Source organism: Mustela putorius, unplaced genomic scaffold, assembly GCF_011764305.1.
Source record: "Mustela putorius furo isolate JIRA1106 unplaced genomic scaffold, ASM1176430v1.1 tig00003834_pilon_pilon_pilon, whole genome shotgun sequence".
Lineage (NCBI taxonomy): Eukaryota > Metazoa > Chordata > Mammalia > Carnivora > Mustelidae > Mustela > Mustela putorius.
The window spans coordinates 95,954,474-95,973,718 of record NW_025421987.1 but is presented as its reverse complement, the minus strand read 5'-3'; the positions used below and the strand labels follow the sequence as shown (position 1 = coordinate 95,973,718).

The 19,245-nt window shown below is 44.7% G+C and overlaps 1 pseudogene; it reads left to right on the top strand.

Annotated features, from left to right (window-relative positions):
- Nucleotides 1-17,632: 17,632 nt before the first annotated feature.
- LOC106005104 lies at nt 17,633-18,963 on the top strand (annotated as a pseudogene).
- The last annotated feature ends 282 nt before the right edge of the window (nt 18,964-19,245 follow it).

Here is a 19,245-nt window from a genome sequence, read left to right as displayed (position 1 = left end):
CAGACCAGGAGTCAATTGTTTTAGCAAGAAGCCCTGGTTTCTTTTAGTAGGCAATGGTATTTAGAAAATAAAGTCTGGGCATTTGACAATTATCTTTTTGTGAGGCTCACTTAATGCTTTAAGTGTCTAGAAAATGTCTTCATTTTGCCTCATTTTTAAAAAAGATTTTATGTATTTAGGGGTGCCTGGGTGGGTTAGTGGGTTAAGCCTCTGCCTTCAACTCGTCATGATCTCAGGGTCCTTCGAGCCCCGCATCAGGCTCTCTGCTCAGCAGGGAACCTGCTTCCCCTGTCCCCCACCTACCTCTCTGCCTACTTGTGATCTCTGTTTGTCAAATAAATACATAAAATCTTAAAAAAAAATTTTATGTATTTATTTGAAAGAGAGCAAGTGAGAGAGAGAACACAAACAAGGGGAGGGGCAGAGGGAGAAAGAGAGAGACACAGACTCCCCACTGAGCAGGGAGACCAACATGAGGCTCGATCCCAGGACTCCAGAACCCTGGGATCATGTCCTGAACCAAAGGCAGACACTGAAACAACTGAGCCACCCAGGTACCCTGCCATCACTCTTGAATAGGTTTGACTAGTGAAACAAAACTAAGTTAACCATTCCTTTTCTTTAGCACTTTGAAAATATTACCCTATTATCTTCTGTCATGAATAGTTGGTAATAAGAAGTCTGCTGTCAGTCTTATCACCTCTCTGTAGTTAATCTTTTTTTCTCTGATAGCTATTAAGATATTTTCTTTATACTTATTATTTTACGATTCCACCTCAGTGTGCCCAGATATAAATTTGTTCTTATTTATCTCGCTTAGAAGTCAGCATGTGGTTTAAAAAAAAAGAGGCTAGTTGGCACACAATATTACATTAGTTTAAGTGCAAAACATGGTGATTCTATGGGTTTATACATTATGCAATTTCACCACAAGTGTAGCTTGCTCAGTAGGGAGCCTGCCTGTCCCTCTCCCACTCCTCCTGCTTGTGTTCTCTCACTCTCTCTGACAAATAAATAAATAAATAAATAAATAAAATCTTTTTTAAAAAAGGGGAAGAAGCAGCAGCACAATCTGTGGAAGGAAGATCCGTGGGAGGAAAGGCTGAAAAGGTAGGTCCATGTCAGTCTGTGGACTTTGGAATAAGAGGTGAGAATAGCATAGCTGAAGATTTTCAACATTATTCTCTTAGTTATGTATGTAGTCTCTGAAGACTCCCCCCCAACACACACAATAAACACTGTGCTTTAGGAAGGTTAATACATTTCAGAAAGGCCAGAGGAAGAAGATGGATAGTTTAAGCCCCATTAAAATCCTTTTGTCTTGGGGGGGCAGGAGGGGCATCTTTCCTTATCCTGCCTTCTTTTAACAGGCCTATATGCTTATTACAAGTCCAGACCTTTCAAACAGTTTCCGCATTAGTGTGTTTCTGTATTTAAAATACTTGGGGCGCCTGGGTGGCTCAGTGGGTTAAAGCCTCTGCCTTCAGTTCAGGTCATGATCCCAGGGTCCTGGGATCGAGCCCTGCATCAGGCTCTCTGCTCAGCGGGGAGCCTGCTTCCCTTCCTCTCTCTCTGCCTGCCTCTCTGCCTACTTGTGATCTCTGTCTGTCAAATAAATAAATAAAATCTTAAAAAAATAAAAATAAATAAAATACTGTGTTTTACTGCCTACTCCTTGGAGTACTTTAAATGCCCCTGATGTGGAAAGAGGCCACCCTTGGAAGGCATCCCTTTTCTCGGAGTCCAGCAGGGTTCTCCCAGCAGGGGGCAATAGTGGTACACTTCAGGTGCTAGTGGGAGGGTGAAGTGCTGTGAGGGGCTCTGAGGGGAGGAGCTTGTAGGAGGAAACCCATAGAGTGGAAAAAGTTAACTAGTTCCTCAGTTCCACTTCAGAGCCAAACACACACCCTGTGGTGGGTTAAGCCACAAACACCGTGTTTTCTGTAAAGCTGATGGTGTTTTTCTTCTAGAAGGAGGAGGATGCTCTCAGTAGTTCTGAGGACCTGACTTTTTGTTCTTTGTTTTTCCTTATTCTTTATTTTCTGCTTTTGCCCATGAAAGTTCTAGTTCCTCTAGCTTTCTTTCTCCTGTTCTTTCATTTCCTCCATTTTCGCACTGCCATGATTATTAACCAATCTACAGAATCTCCTTATTGACACCCAGTCACTGTGGGAGCAGAGAGGCACTGAGAAGGAGGGCAAAGCGGGGTGTTCCTCTAGCTCTTCACCTTGCCCCCAGAAGGATCACATTTCTCTTCAAGACCTCAGTCGCCTCTGACAATCTATCTCTTACACACCTTCCGTCAATTATTGGATCCCCTGCCAAGACAGGAGGAGAGTGTGGGCACCCACTTACAGTCTGGACTGTAGCTTGGTATGCTCCAACATGCCATGTGGGGAAGGCATGTTGGGGAACCGAACATGTGGGGTTGGGGACCAAAGTACACTGGTGAGAGATAGCTTGGTGGGGATTCCAAAAGAATGTGACCCTAGTACCTTCTCACTGCTTTGCCCCCCAAATCCACTGTGCCAGTGCCTTCTACAGTCTCTCTACCCCGGCATGTTCCAGTATAGGCAGTGTGGGGAGGAGAAAGGACATGGGAGTTTATCACCTCAGGTCTGGTGGGGCTTGGCGGAAAACCACATGCTGATTTTCCTGCTGTGTGGTTTTGGCCAATCACTTACCTTCAAGCCTTTGTTCTCTCCTCTGCCCATGGAAGTTAACAGTGCTCTCTGTGACCATCTCACAGAGCTGAACTAGTCACCTAAGATAATGATATGGTAAGGTTTTTACTAACAATAGAAGTCTTCCAAAACATCATTAGTCATGACTATTTCTTCCTCAAGAGTTCCTCGGCTCCTGTTTCATGGGCACGGAATGAAGTATTGGGACAAATTAGATTCTTGAAGGTTCCAAGGCTATCAAGAAGCAAGACAGGACAGAACAGAGTGGGACTATTTCTAGGGACTTGGCTTCTAACCTTCTGTGAGAGGAGGGTTTCTCCACCCCACCCCCAACCCATGGCCAAGAGAGGCTAATAAGGATATATCTCCCTCTAGAATTCTGGTCTGGACAAGACCACCAGAGAGTCATTAGTCTCTGACCATTTCCCTGCCCCTCACCTAAGCCTGCATCTAAACTACACCAGATGGATAAGAAAGAATGTGGCACATAGTCTGTTAGGTGTTTCCACTGAAATTCTATATTCTCTCCTGGTAACTCAGAACTAAGTATGTTTTACAGTGAGTCTATATATTTTATTTTTGCCCTTTGGCTGCAGTTGAGGTTTCTGAATGCTCTGAGGGAAGGAAAGTCTCTATTCATCATCATATCCCATCTAAGCCCAGCACAAAATGGTCCTGGGGCCCTCTTTGTTGACCTGATCTGTATTGTTCTGTCCTCAACAGAGATAGAAAATCCTTTTATTTTTTTTTTTTAAGATTTTACTTTTTTATTGGAGAAAGAGAGCGAATGAGCGAGTGGATGTGCACAAGTGGGAGGGAGGGGCAGAGGGAGGGGGAGAAGCAAACTCCCTGCTGAGCAGGGACCCTACTATGGAACTTGATCCCAGGACCCTGGGATCAGGACCTGAGCCGGAGGCAGATGCTTGACCGACTGAGTCACCCAGGTGGTCCCCATTCTTGAAATACAGTATTTGCCAAGTTCAAAACAAATCTTGCAGCAATAATTTGGCTTGCATCTTCTCTCCTAACTCTCCCTCCTTGGGGGACAGAGCGTGATGGGAGTAGGAACTGGAGAGACTGAACTCCAGTTTCTGCTCAAGGACAGGCCCCATGATGGCTTAACTTGGGGCTCCCCTCCCTTTCCTTATCAAATGAAATCAGCCACTGAAGGAAACTGGCTTCTCCAGATGGTGAGAGACAGGAAGCAGCACTATGAGGCAGGGTCCAGGAGGGAAGCCAGAGAAATAGCTCAAGGCCCAGCTCTGGCCCCTCCTTTCCTACAGCTCTGTCTTGTTCCGATGCCTCTGGCCTCACACACCCCTTTCCCTGGATCCTGGCCTATGAGGCTGAAAAGGTGTAGAAGTCAAGGCCAACGATCTCAAGTCTTCCAGCCTGTGCCTGATACTTCCAGAGATGGGAGTTTGGCTGCTTCCCCAAGAAATCAGCTTTGTTTTGCTTTTTCTCCAGATGAAATCTGCTTTTCTCAGTCCTTCTTGCCATCTCTACATGGGACAGACCTTCAGATGTCTTGGTCCTCAGGCTAACTGCTCACACCCCAGGAAGATCCTGCTAAGAGCACGAGTTTCTCAGAAACTTGCAAACCCAAAGGGAGTCAGGACAGGAACCTAAGTGGGAAGGAAATGCTGAGAACAATGCCCTTAGTGAGCTCTTTCCTGGCCCGGGAGCCTGGGGTTTACCCCGATGTTTACTACAACCTTGACATATTCCCTTTTCCTCCTCCTGTGTCCCTAGTGTCTTCTGGGAATATTTTTTCCCCATTCAGCTCACTTTATTAATTTTTGTTAACATATTTAAAAGTATATTTAAAGACATCATGCCATGTTGTTCCCAAATACTTCCGTATATATCTTTACAACATAAGAATATTTTCCAGGGACAGTTGGGTGGCTCAGTCAGTCAAGCATCTGCCTTTGGCTCGGGTCATGATCCCAGGACAGAGATCTGGCTCCCTGCTCTGTGGGGAGTCTGCTTCTCCTTCTCCCTTTCTCTCTGCCCCACCCCTGCATGCTGTCTCTCTCAAATGAATAAATAAAATTTTTAAGGAAAAAAAAAGAATATTTTCCAGCAGAGCTGAAATCAAAATATAATACCTAGCAAAATTAATTACAATTACTTAATACTTAATCTATATTTAAAATCAGAGCAATGCTGGGGCCACTTCATCTTGCCCTGCTCTTGGGAAGCTATACAGCCCTGAGCCAACCTACTTGGCCAGTCATTGCTTCTTTCCTCAGCAGACTATCCCTTCATGACCCAGACTGATGTCCCTGAGACTTTGGGTCCCTCAGCTGGGTGCTCCCAGTCACATGGCCCAGGGGCCAAAGTTTCTGCCAAGCTGACCACCACGCCATATACTTGTGCTGGGTTACTGCAAAGGGGAGGAGGAAAGGCTAAACCTCCTCTTTTACTGGGAGGCTGTATCTGGCTGGAGTGGCATTCCTTCTAACTCACACAAAGACATCCTTTTATTTTTATTTTACTTTTACTTTTTTCTAAGATTTTATTTATTTACTTGGCAGAGAGACACAGTGAAAGAGGGAAAACAAGCAGGAGGAGTGGGAGAGGGAGAAGGAGGCTTACCCCTGAGCAGGGATCATGACCTGAGCCAAAAGCAAAGACATAATGACAGAGCCACCCAGATGCCCCTAGAGACATTGTTTCTTTCTTTTTCTTTTTTTAAATATTTTATTTATTTATTTAACAGAGAGCTAGAGAACACAAGTAGGCAGAGCAGCAGGCAGAGGGAGAGGGAGAAGCATGCTCCCCGTTGAACAGGGAGCCCAATTCCGGCCTCGATTCTGGGACCCTGGGATCATGATCTGAGCTGAAGGCAGCTGCTTAACCAATGGCAGGCATCCCGACACCATATCTTTTTTTTTCTTTTTTAAGATTTTATATATTTATTTGACAGACAGAGATCACAAGCAGTCAGAGAGAGAGGGGGAAGCAGGCTCCCTGCTGAACAAAGAGCCCAATGCAGTGCTCCCCATCTGAGGACCCTGGGATCACGACCTGAGCCAAAGGCAGAGGCTTTAACCCACTGAGCCACCCGGGCGCCCTACCACATCTTCTTTATCCATTCAGCTGTCAGTGGACATCTGGTGTCTTTCTAGTTTGGACATTCCTGCTATAAACACTGGAATGCAGATGCCCCTTCAAATCACCATTTTGTATCCTTTGGATAAATACCTAGCAGTGCAATTGCTGGGTCAATAGGGTAGTTCTATTTTTAGCTTCACGGGAAACTCCATACTGTTTTCCAGAGTGGCTGCACCAGCTTGCATTCCCACCAACAGTGCAAGAGGGTTCTCCTTTCTCCCCATCCTCGTCAACATCTGTTCTTTCCTGAGTTGTTCATTTTAGCCATTCTGACTGGTGTGAGGTGGTATCTCATTGTGCTCTTGATTTGTGTCTCCCTGATGCTGAGTGAGGTTGAGCATTTTTTCATGTGTTTTTTGGTCCTTTGTGTGCTTTCTTTGGAGAAATGTCTGTTCATGTCTTCTGCTCATTTCTTGACTGGCTTTTTTCTTTTTTTTGAGTGTTGACTTTGATAAGTTCTTTATAGATTTTGGATACTAGCCCTTTATCTGATATGTCCTTTGTGAATATCTTCTCCCATTCTGTAGGTTGCCTTTTAGCTTTGTTGAGTGTTTTCTCTGTTGCATACATTTATATTCTTACATTATGCTTGCAGGATTACCCTCCACCTGTTTCTCTCCCTCCTTCTTTCTGACTCACTGCTAGCAATACCCTCAGAAATTCACCAAAAATATAAACCATCTTTAATCTTTTATCCCATTCATAATGACTATCACTGACAGACACAATCAATAGAAAATAAAACTGATAATTGCTTATAATGAAACATAAAATTTTTTTAAAAGATTTTATTTATGTGACAGAGAGAGATACAGTGAAAGAGGGAAAACAAGCAAGGGGAGTGGGAGAGAGAGAAGCAAACTTCCAGGGGAGCAGGGATCCTGATGTGGGGCTTGATCCCAGGACCCTGGGATCATGACCTGAGCCAAAGGCAGATGCTTAAGGACTGAGCCACCCAAGCACCCCCCAAATTTTTTTTAACTAAGCAATTGAAAATAAAATTTTTAACAAAATTTAGGCCTGCAAACTTTGAGGAAGAAAAATTAGACTTCGTAGGGGCGCCTGGCTGGCTCAGTTGGAAGAGCATGCAACTCTTGATCTTGGTGTTGTGAGCTTGAGCCCCACATTGGGTGTAGAGGTTGGTAAAAATAAATACATAGGGCACCTGGGTGGCTTAGTGGGTTAAGCCGCTGCCTTCGGCTCAGGTCATGATCTCAGGGTCCTGGGATTGAGTCCCACATCGGGCTCTCTGCTCAGCAGGGGGCCTGCTTCCCTTCCTCTCTCTCTGCCTGCCTCTCTGCCTACTTGTGATCTTTCTCTGTCAAATAAATAAATAAAATCTTTTAAAAAAGTAAAAATAAATACATAAACTTTAAGAAAAAGAAAAATTATACCCATAATGGCCATTTAAACAACTCCTAAGAGTTGTTAAGACAGTTTCAGTTGCAAGGAACAGAAAGTTCAACTAAACTTAGGTAAAAAAAAAAAAAAAAAAAAAGGAGGGGGAGCAGAGAGGGGATTCAATGGCTTCTACAACTGTAAAGCCCATAAATAACTCCTTCAAACATAGTTTGTCAGCTTAGCTTCCATGCAAGCCTCCAGGTCCTGACCTACTCTGTGTGCTGGCTTAGCCCTCAGCTGAGGTTTCCTCATGGCAGCAAAATGGCTGCAGTGCTTCTAGGCATCACATCTTCATACCACATTAGGCAAGGAAGAGAAGGGAACTGCTTCCCTAGAAGCCCCACAAAAGGCTTTTTTAAAACCTCATTGGCCTGAATTAAGTCATGTCTTATCTCCTGCCATAATAACATCCCATTGCTTCAGCCAGGGGTGGTGTTAGCTTCCCTCAGAGTTCCCAGATTGCCTGGTGGAGATATGGACAAAAGTTGGGGTAGTCACCAGGAATAAGGAAACAGATGTGGTTGGGGTGGGGGGCAGGGATGCAATCACAATGTCACCTAAAATGATAGGAACTTTAGTAAAATTTGAGACCAATCTGACACAGATAAAGGAACCAAGCCATGAGACAAAATTTAAAAACTGAAATGAAGAAGCATTGATCCTGGTGAAAAATCTTTCAGTTGACTAAAACTAAAACAGATAAAATGGAAATGTCTCAGTGTCATCGAAAGATGATCAAAGCATTAAAGTGACTTACTGTTTGTTCCAGAAAACACGTTCCTGATGGAAAGTAATCAATGTTGGCATAATTCATTTAAAGTTTTTGCATTGCAAACTTCCCTGGGGACGAGATGGCAAGGATCAAAATGTGTAGTCCTCTACGCTGACTCTTAGTGACCACTGCCCCTTTGAGGTGCCCATGAACCTTCTCATTAATAATCCATTTTGGTTCTAGGAATCAGAATAAATACAATGGCTTGTGGTGTATGGAACTGAATTTTCTCACTGTTTTGAACATTGTGATGAGGGCCTGCTTCCACAGTTGGACGATGCTTCCCTGGTAATTCATTCGCAAATCCCCCCACATTCTGGAAGATCATTTCTTCTGGTCGGATTCCTGGAATTCGTGTAAAGACACTGGGGTTGTCTCTTGCCGCCTTTTCTCCCACCTTGAGTTAACTTTTTCTCCGGGTGTTTCTGTTCTAAGAACATTCCCGCTGACAGAGAAAACAGAAGCAAAACACATATTGAGGAGTTCTGCTTTCTCTTTGTCACCCACCAACATGACAGCATTGACCACAAACAGAGTATCCCTTTTTTGCTTTGAATATGACTTTACGGAGCACTTAATGGGCCTTTATTCATGTGAGGCTTTCACTTTCTCAAAAGTGTGTTGGATATCCGTTCCATGTTCTGTGTTCACCAATGGGCATGCCCCTCTCTGTTCATCTTAGGCTGCCTTTCTCTTATAGTCAAACATATATGTACCTATATGGCTTCTTTAAGCTCCTTTCTCTTTTTTCACTGACTTGGGATCTGAGGGGTAAAGTGAATTATCTTATGAAGCTACTGAACTGTGGACGCCTGGGTGGCTCTATTGTTAAGTGTCTGCCTTTGGCTTGGGTCATGATCCCAGGGTCCTGAGATCGAGCCCCACATGGGGCTCCCTGCTTAGAAGGAAGCTGGCATCTCCTACCCCCTCTGCTTGTGTTCCCTCTCTAGCTGTGTCTCTCTGTCAAATAAATAAATAAATAAATAATCTTAAAAAACAAAAAGAAGAGAAATTATCTTTCTAAAGTCTCAAGCCCCGAATTTTCTTTCAATTATTAAAATCGAGGGACCACATCTCCCAGTGTGCTGTCATTTTTCTCACCGTCACCAACTTCAAGAAGACACAGTTGCGTTCTTGCAAGGCTCTGTCACTTCCACTCTGCCAACCAATTCCTCCTTCTGGCCAAATTTAGGCTCAGCATGGCAGTTCCCCTTAGTACTTCCTCTGCTCTCTAAAAGATGAAATTGTCAGCAGGCAATAATAATAGCTAAGGTCTATTGAACACTTGCTGTGTGAGAGGCGCCTTCCCTGTGGGGAAGCCGAGGCCCAAAGGACACATGTCTGCTCAAGTTCATCCTCCTGCCAGCTGCTGAAGCATGAGCATTCGAGCCAGAGTCTGACTCTGAAGCCCAAGTTCTGTCTCTGGTTAAAAGAGCTTGTTACACGGTCTGGTTCTAGCTGGACAGACATCCAGTCAGCCTGAGGATGGAGAGGTCTCCCCGCTCCAGCTGTATCTCCCCACTTTGGGGCCATTTTTCTGATATGCAGAGGCTGGTGATCTGATTTCTGGATCTCTTCTCTCCTTCCACATTCAGCCTTTGATCCCCATGACCTACAACCCGACACCATATCCATTCCTAACCTGCCAGACACCTTCGTCCCCTCCTAGAACAAGTGGCGCAGGGAGGCTTCTCTTAAACACCTTTGCCTTCTCCTGCCGATGAACCATCTCGCACTCCTCACAGACACGGCTGGCAGAACAAAAACCGGGGCACACTTCTGGAGACCACTTGAGGTTAGGGATGGATTCCAAGTAGAATGGTTATTCCTGTGGCTCCTCCTTGAAAGAAAGAGTTCTGCTCTTTTTGTTTGTTTTTCTTTCTCTTCTAAAGTTATGTGAATTTGGAGAGTGCTATACCTTTTGGGTTTCTTAAGTAATGCTGTTTCAATTAAGCTGTTGCCCAAGCCTGCTTCCTTTTCCAGTCACCAGGAGTATATCTGACTTTACCCCACGCAATAAAAAACCCAGTCATCACCATCTGTATGACTGAAGATGCATGATCCTAAGGTTGAAAGAAGGATCATTTCATTAAAATTATCTTAAATTCAGTATTGCCAAATTTGACCTATAAATCACTATTAACTTAGAAAATACCATTTTCTTGCCAATAATTTTGATTATAACAACTGTGATTATAATTACATAGAATTCTAATTTCAGAATAGTTTAAATAGTAATTATAACCCAAACTGCAATATTTCTACCACATAATCATAAGCTAATTCTCTCAGTTCTTAAGTTTGAGCTGAGATGATTTCACCTGAAAAAATTATTCTTTATTAATATTTCCTCTAATATTTTTGGCATGTTTTAAATACTTCAGTTTTCTTACTATCAAGTTTTGGCTAACATTTCACTCTTGTTCTTTAATGTGTTTCCAGGCCTAACTCCTAAAGTACACACACCAAAAACACCATTTCAGAATATCAGACGCAGCTGTCTCTGAAAAGAATTTTGTCACTCACACAAGTTCTTCTATGGCGGTGGACTCTAGTTTTTGACTTGTGCCAGTTGAATTGTAGTCCTGGTTTCCTTGGGAATCCAAAAGCTTTGCTCATAACTGAATGTAAGTACTCGTACCCCTTTTTTCTTATCTTTTCTTTTTCTTTTTTTTTTTTTTTTTAGAAAGAGAGAGAGATGGGTGGGAGGGGCGAGGGAGAGGGAGAGAGATTTTTTTTTTTTTAAGATTTATGTATTTATTTGAGAGAGAGAGCAGGGGCAGTGGGGAGAGGCAGAGGAAGAGAGGGTCCTAAGCAGACTCCGTAGTGAGCATAGAGCCTGATGTGGGACTTGATCTCACAACCCTGAGATCATGACCTAAGACATCATAACCTGAGCTGAAATCAAGAGTCGGATGCCCAACCGACTAAGCCACCCAGGAGCCCCTAATGTGTTCTTATTCCAGCAAGAGTTGTTGCTGTCATGGCTTTCTGCTAATTCCAGGAAAAACCTTATAGTTTACCTTTCTAAATTGCAATACCTCCTCCCTTCCCCTGCCTCTCCTCTTTTCCCCATCAACTTTTCCAACTTTAAGAGGGTTTTTTTGGGTATTTTTCCCCCCATTTGGAGGGATTCTCAACTGCAAGGATTCTTGACTGCACCCAACAGAAACTGATTCTGCCTCCTTTGAGCAGGAAAGGGATTCTTGGAAGGAGAGTGGGTGGGTGTCAATGTGAAGGCTGAAGATCCTGATGAGCAAATGAGCAGCACCAAGGGGAAGTGGGCAGTTGTAACCACAGCCATGGTCATGCTAAGGGGACAGCCTGGTTGGAAAGCAGTGTCTCTCTGGCTGCTGAGCCCTGGCCCTGGCATTGCTGCCACCATTGGCTCAGACATCAGTGGCTCCTGCCATGCCTCTGGTGCAGTCAGCTTCTTTGTCTTGCTTACTTCAGACCCATGGTTCTCTGATTCAGGTGGATGAGCCTGGATCATGCAATCATTCCCTAATTTCCAAGGGATGGGGCTCTGTTTCCTACCAAGGCCAGGCAAAGAATGACTGCCCTACATAGTAAGGGGGTTTGGATGCTGACCACTCCTCAGAAACAACCCAGCAAATACTAGTATAGATCCAAGCCTTGGGTACACAGTCTTCTTTTCCCCAAACAGATGAAGGGAGTCATTTCTTCTCTCAGAGGGATGAGTGCCCCTTTCTCTCTAACAAGGAATACCAGCTGCCTGGAGTTTTCTGATATCTAATGATATATAATTAATTTCTACATTAAATTATACAAATTTATAAATATTTAAGTATTTATTATCTTTATATTATACATAATATAATTGGATAGTATATTAATATAGCTTAATTAATATACTTTTTAATTAATTAATTTTTAAAAATTTAATTAATAATAATAAAGATTTCCTTAACAACCATCTCCAACATAGGATTAAGGATAATTTTATTTTATTTTATTTCTTTATTTTTAAAAGATTTTATTTATCTGAGAGAGACAGCATGAGAGGGGAGAGGTCAGAAGGAGAAGCAGACTCTCCACTGAGCAAGGAGTGCAATGAGGAACTCAATGCTGGGACTCGATCCGGGGACTCCAGGATCATGACCTGAGCCTAAGGCAGTTGCTTAATCAACTGAACCACCCAGGTGCCCATATTTTACTTATTTTTTAAAGCTTTTCTTAGTCAAAGCTAAAGGGCTCTTTATTTCACATGTAGAGAGAAAGAAATGTTTATTTATATATATATATATATTTAAGATTGTATTTATTTATTTGACAGGGAGAGAGAGAGTATAAGCAGAGGGAGCAGCAGGCAGTGGGAGAGAGAGAGAAGCAGGCTACCTAGAGAGCAAGGAGCCTGATGTGGGACTCAAGCCCAGGACCCTGAAATCATGACCTGAGCCCAAGGCAGACGCCCAACTAACTGAGCCACCCTGGCCCCCCAGGATAATTGTATTATAAAGATTTTATTTATTTATTTTATTGATAGCTAGAAAGCATGAGCAGGGGGAGGGGTAGAGGCAGAGGGAAAGGCAGAGACTCCCAGACTCCGTGCTGAGCATGGAGCCCACGCAAGAGTCATTCTTATGACCCCGAGATCACGACCTGAGTCAAAATCAAGAGTCAGAGGCTCAACTGACTGAACCAGCCAGGAGCCCCAAGAATAATTCCATTGTAAATAAGAAATCTGTAGCACTCCCTCTGGCGGCACATATATGAAAATTGGAGTGATAAACAAAAAATCTATAACTTAAAAAATCTCCAAAACATAACATTTAAATAGATGTTAAATGTAGAGGTCAATGGCAGGGAAATATTTTTCCTTTGGAAAGCTAAATGTATAGCCTCAAAATACCCCACAGCTACAAAGAGAAACTCTGCAACTCTTTCAAGATAGTACGGTCAAGTACCATGTCACTCTGTCACTTAGTATAATGTTTTCAAGCATCAAGATGCTGACAGTTGGAAGAATTAGGTGCTATTTTTGTGTAAGGAGAGATAAGAGAGTGAATAGGATGGGATTCATTGGAGCAGGTTTCTGGGGAGGTGAGTCTTTAGTGAAATCACTAAGAGGGTCGTGACAATAACCTGGTAGAGATGAGGAGATTCCCGAAGGAGGGAACTGGCAAGATGCATATGGGAAATGCATCGTGGCTGTGACAGATCTTGGTAACTGTGCTGAGAAGCGAAGAAGAGGAAGAATGTCCTTCAGAGCCGGGGAAAGGCCTAAATTCAGCCTTTTTGGTCAGTGCTAGGCTAACAAAAATGGGTTCTGATAGGTCAATCATCCTCTGGTGTGCTGATGTGGAAAAAAAAAAAAAAATCACTCCTCCCTGTTTCCGGCTCACCAGCTTCCCCTCCTCTTTGGACCCCACCCTGCCCCCAGCCTGTGGCTAAACTGCCCAACTGCCAATTAAAACCCACACTTCCCAGCATGCCTTGCATACCCCAGAAGCCCCAGTCCCCACCATTCATTCTGTTCCCCAGCTGAAAACAGCCATAGCAAATCACCCTCCGGATTCGGGGCGCCCAGCACAGGGCCTCTCGCTCTCTGGGCGCCTCTCCCCACTACCTGCCTTGGCTGTGGCTGAACCTGCTACCACTTGACAGCAAACCACACTTGACACAGGAACAGGGAGGAGAATGGGGCCTACACTCTACTCCTCTTATGAAATCAACAAGGTTGTGCTCCTCCTCCCACAACAGGCTGCTTCTGAGCCTTTGGCCCTTCTCTCCTCAATCCCAGGGTCTCAGGAGACCTGGCAGGAGCCCCTGGGGTAGTCTTCCTCTTTGACATGTAGAGCTTCTGAGGATGTGTGTGTGTGTGTGTGTGTGTGTGTGTGTGTGTGTGAAGTGAATTTGGGAGCTTTTGACCAGTGCTCTGTGACATTTGCACTTTGCCTCACTGCTGAGGCCCCTTTAGTCTCCATAACCTGCACTTCCTTCTCTCCCGAGCACTCCCTCACTTCTAAGGAACCTGCTCTTTGTCCTACAGTTGGCCTTCAGGCCTGCATCTCTCCCTGTCTGAGGAATCCCCCCACCATTTTGTTTTTAAGATTTTATTTATTTATTTGTCAGAGAGACAGAGAGAGTACAGGCAGGCAGAGAGGCAGGCAGAAGCAGAGGGAGAAGCAGGCTCCCCGAGAAGCAAGAAGCCTGATGCCCCCCACCATTTTTTAAAAAATTCTTTTTCGTCCCTGAGCAGTTGGAACCTTGTTTCATGGTTATACCTTTCCTTCTGCTGCCATTCCAGAATGCCATAGTCTTCAGGCATGTGGAACAAGCTGGGCCAGGAGTCCACCACTCTGAAACCCAAAAAGCTCTAAAGGCCAGCAATGTGTGTGTGTGTGTGTGTGTGTGTGTGTGTTGGGCACAAACTCATTCGGTTGCAAAACCTGACCTGAACTGACAGAAGCTTATTTTGTTCCCTTTATCATTTACCCCCGAAAGTGGATATGTACGTTTGTTGCCAAAACGTTAATGTGGTTTGGGAGTGTGGTTCTAGACCCTGTTGAAAGAATTAGCAGGCATATGCCCTGTGTTACCCTTATAAATCATGAAAAATTATGATTTTTGAAAACACCTTTGGCCCCAGGATTTTGGCATAAGAACCAATTATTTGGGACCTGGACTATAATGCCACAAGAAAGAGGACTGATACATAATTAGAGACACCCATGTGACAGAATACTGTGGAGCAAATAAAAATCCTATCCATGAAAACTTAAGGACCTAGGAAAACAAGTCCAGCGTATTGTTATAAATTATTTATATATGTTTTAAAAAGAACACATGGAATCTTGTCTTAACTTCATATTAAAAAATATCACTTAGGCATAGAAAAAGCTTGGGAGGCAGCAGAACATAATGTTAATAATGAGTTGTCTCTGTATTATGCCTCTGTGGTTGATTTTCTTCTTTTTAGCCTTTCCAGTATCTATGTAATGCTTTTATAATCGGATTTTTTTTTTTAAAGAAACCACTAACTGTTACTAAAAACAACTTGGTACTGACACTTTTGAGAGTGTGGCCTCGGGCAAAACATGTGATCAACCTGAGCCTGATTTTTTTTTTTTTTTTTTTTTTGGTAAATTAAGACTATCAGTACCTACTTCTACCTACTTCTCAGAGTTATTAAGAGACGATATACCTGGACGGAAGATGGCTTGGTAGGTGGCAGTTTTAATAATAGCAAAGGAAACTTACATACCAGTTTTGTCATGGGCAGCAGCAAGATGAATAGATCCCCGGACCTGCCCTCTGATCTTAAAAGTTTATAAAGAGGACCTAACCAGGCTCAGCCACATATACCCTGCAGGTGTTTTCAATAACTTGTCACCATCTCAAGGCTATGTCCAAGCAGCAGCCTCTGGCAGCGGGAAAGGCAATTGGAACCCACATTCCCAGGATACAGGAGGGAGTGAAGAACCTGAAAGTACCCTGGTCCAGCTCATGGGTTAATCAGTGGTCATGTCTTTTTTTTTTTTTTTTTTTTTTTAAGTAAAAGATTTTAGGGGCGCCTGGGTGGCTCAGTGGGTTAAAGTAAAAGATTTTATTTATTTATTTATTCATTTGACAGAGAGAAGAGAGAGCACAAGCAGGAGGAGCGGCAGAAGGAGCGGGAGAAGCAGGTTCCCCAATGAGCAGGGAGCCCGATGTGGGACTCGATCCCAGGACCCTGGAGTCATGACCTGATCTGAAGACAGACGTTGAACCGACTGAACCACCCAGGCATCCCAGGGGTCATGTCTTTTTTGATCACATTCCCCCAACAGGACCAGATCATGCAAGGCCTAGAAACCATGGTAAGGACTCAGATTTATAGTCATCAATTATGAAAAAGGATTTCTCAATGACCAACAAGTGATTTTTTTCAAAACTTCAACCTCTCCAACTGCTCCAGAGCAAGACACTTTAACCTTCATTCATTTAAAGAAATTTTTGTTGCTAAAAAACAAAACAAACGGAAACAGACTCATACAGAAAACAGTCTGGTGGTTGCCAGAGGGAAGGGGCTTGGGGGATGGGTAAAATAGGAGAAGAGGATTAAAAGACACAAACTTCCAGGTATAAAATAAATAAATCAAGGCGATGTCATATACTCCATAGGGAATATAGTTAATAATAATAACAACCCTGTATGTTGACAAAAGTTAGGCTTATCACAGATCACTTCTTAATGTATATAGATGTTGAATCATTAAGTTGTACCCCTAAAACAAAATACAATCTCATATGTGTTGTGTACCCATTATAATTCAATAAAAAAGAAAAAAAATTTGCTAGGTACGCACTAGGTGCTAGACTAGGTGTTACTGGAAATGCACACCATAATCCCTGGCAGGACCCCTGATCCCAGGACCTGCAGAACCAGAACAAGAACTGGCGATGGGCAGCACTAGACAGAACCGTGATCAGAGTCCCGTAGAGACACAAAGAGATCCCATCATCTCTCCTATAGTCTCTCCTTGTAGGGACTTTATCGAACACACAGTCCTCCTTAATCTCTTCTTCAGACTTTGACCGCAGTCCCAATTCCATCTCTGAAGGACACAATTCAGATGCTGCCTCTTCCACAAAACTGCCTCTGAAGTCACCCACTAGTCGTAGGGGCTTCTCCCACGACCCTCCCAGCGCCTCATTCCTATGATTCCCCACAATTCTGCCCTGAACAGAAACATACCTACTATGCGTGTCGCTCCCCCTCAACATCCCAGGGCTCACCACACCCTGGCACTGACAGGAGATTTATGCCAGATTCTTGTCATCTGTGTGCCACACAAAATCTTTGATCGTATGTTGATACTGTCAGTGTTTCCGGAAAAGGAAGAGGCAATGTCCACACAGAGGCCAGTCACTGGAATGAGTGGCTGAGGGAGGCCATGGGCTCCTTCTCCTGCGAGAGTTTCATGAACTGTGTGAGTCCCCACCTGGTGGGCCCCAAGAAGCAAGAGGAGCTGACCCAATGATTTGAGACCCACCTGCTCCCTGAGATGGTTGGAGCAGAGGAGTATACAAGCCAAGAAGGACCTTCAGCTGGGACAGCCTCACTTGCCCTCAGTCTTCGCATTGACCCCTAAGCTCTTCCAGGACTGGCATCATGAGGGGTTGAGTGGTTCCAATGTGGGCGGTGGCCTCTCCTCTTTCCGTTTTCGACTTTTGGTTCTTAAAAACTACATTCCAAATGAGGGAAATGAAACTATTGAAGACTGTCCCCCAGGAGCCAGCTGACGTGGGGCAAGAGAACAATTCCCAGTTAAGGCCCCAAAGGAAATCCCCTCCCTGTCATGTGCTGAGGCCGGGAGAAGCGGGGGAGGCACTAGCTCACTGCTTGGCCAGGCCCAGTCATCAAAGTAAAGGCCCAGATGGTAGGGCTGCCGGTCAGTGGCCGGCGTGGAGAGCCCAAGGCAGAGTGGAAAACACCACAGGTGGAGATCTTGCTGGGGAGGCTTCCCAGAAGAGGGGAGCCCAAGCAATGACTTGGGGATGGGGAGGACTGGGGTAGGCGGAAGAGATACCATTGTAAGGAAGGGAGGTCTTATTGTACAACCCTACTGTACAGGGAGTACAGAGTGGGGAACGTTCTCTCCTCTGGCCATCCGAGATGCCACCAAGGAAAGAAGGCTAAGAGGAATAACGTGGCCCCAGTCCCTGCTATGGGAACAAGCAGGAGGACAAGAAGATGGTCAATCCCCTGTCTGAGAAAAGGCCCAAGAATTCTGACCTCAGACAGGATATCCAGCCCAAAAGGGACCCCACCATCTTTGTCAAGTGGGCCCGCTACATCTGGCTGCAGTGACAAAGGGTCATTCTCCATAAATGTCTAAAAGTGCCTCCTGTGATTAACCAGTTCACCCAGGACCTGGACTGCCAAACAGCTGCTCAACTGCCCAAGCTGGCCCCCAGATACAGACCAGAGACAGAGCAAGAGAAGAAGCCAAGACCGTTGGCCTGGGCTGAGAAGAAAGTTGTCAGCAAAGCAGATGTCTCCACTGAGATGCCTCTTGTCCTTCAAGCTAGGGTTAATACTGTCACCACCTTGTGGAAAACAAGCAGGCTCAGCCGGTTGTGATTGCACATGATGTGGATCCCACTGAACTGGTTGTCTTCATGCCTGCCCTGTGTTGTAAGAAGGTAGTCCCCTACCGCATTACCAAGCGGAAGGCTAGCCTGGGCGTCTGGTTCATGGGAAGACCTGCACTACTGTTGCCTTCACACAGGTTAATTCGCAAGACAGAGGAGCTCTGTCCAAGCTGGTGGAAGCCATCATGACCAATTACAATGACAGATATGATGAGACCCACCATCACTGGAGAGGCAACAGCCTGGGTCCAGAATGGGTGGCTCACGTTGCCAAGTTGGAAGAGACAAAGGCTAGAGACTCGGTCACCAAACTAGGCTGAGAGGATGCTTTGAATCTTCTGTATGTAAAAGTAATAAAAGTTCTCTTTCAAAAAAAAAAAAAAAAAAAGACTGGATGAAACCCACTTGTAGACACATGTTGAAGTATGGCAGGTAATAATGAAGAGAGGCTACAGGCAAGATTAGACTACACGAGGCATCTGGACTTTCTCCTCCAGCTGAGAAGCACCCAGCTCCTCGCTTTCACGTCAGCTCTCCTAGGAAATGCTGGTGTCCTTCTGGACACTAGGCTTTGTTATACAGTTGAATAGGAGATGGGTACGGAATCCACAACGCTTGGAGCAGGGTCAAAGAAAAAGGCACATAGTCCCCCAAACTCTCACCATCCCAAGGAGGGATGTGCCTGGCAAGGGCGGGGCTGGATGTGCCATCAGTTGTGCTCCAGAAGAAGTAGTCCGATTCCCTCTGCGTTAAGCGGCCTGCAGGGGAGAGGGTCCAATCCTGAGTTCTGCAGTCAGGGTACAGTCTTGCTGGCATGGGAAAGTGTTGTTCTCAGCTGTAGAGCTGCATCGATTTCAGCTGGAAATCTCAGGTCCTTTCAGCTTGGTCCAGATGAGAGAGGGAGAGCTGCTGGGGCTATTTGCCAACAAACTGGCTTGTCTCCGCAAATCCATCAAGACCGCTGGTTTTCTAAGGATTTTTTTGAGGGGTAACTGCTGCCTTCCTCAAAATAAATTCTGTGAAGAACCTTAATATATAAAACATTTAGCTAGGTGGGTTGAGTCTCTGTCTTTGGCTCGGATAACCACCTCAGGGTCCTGGGATGGATGTCTGCCTCAGGCTTTCTGCTCAGCAGGGAGCCTGCCGACCCTTCTCTCTGCCTGCCTC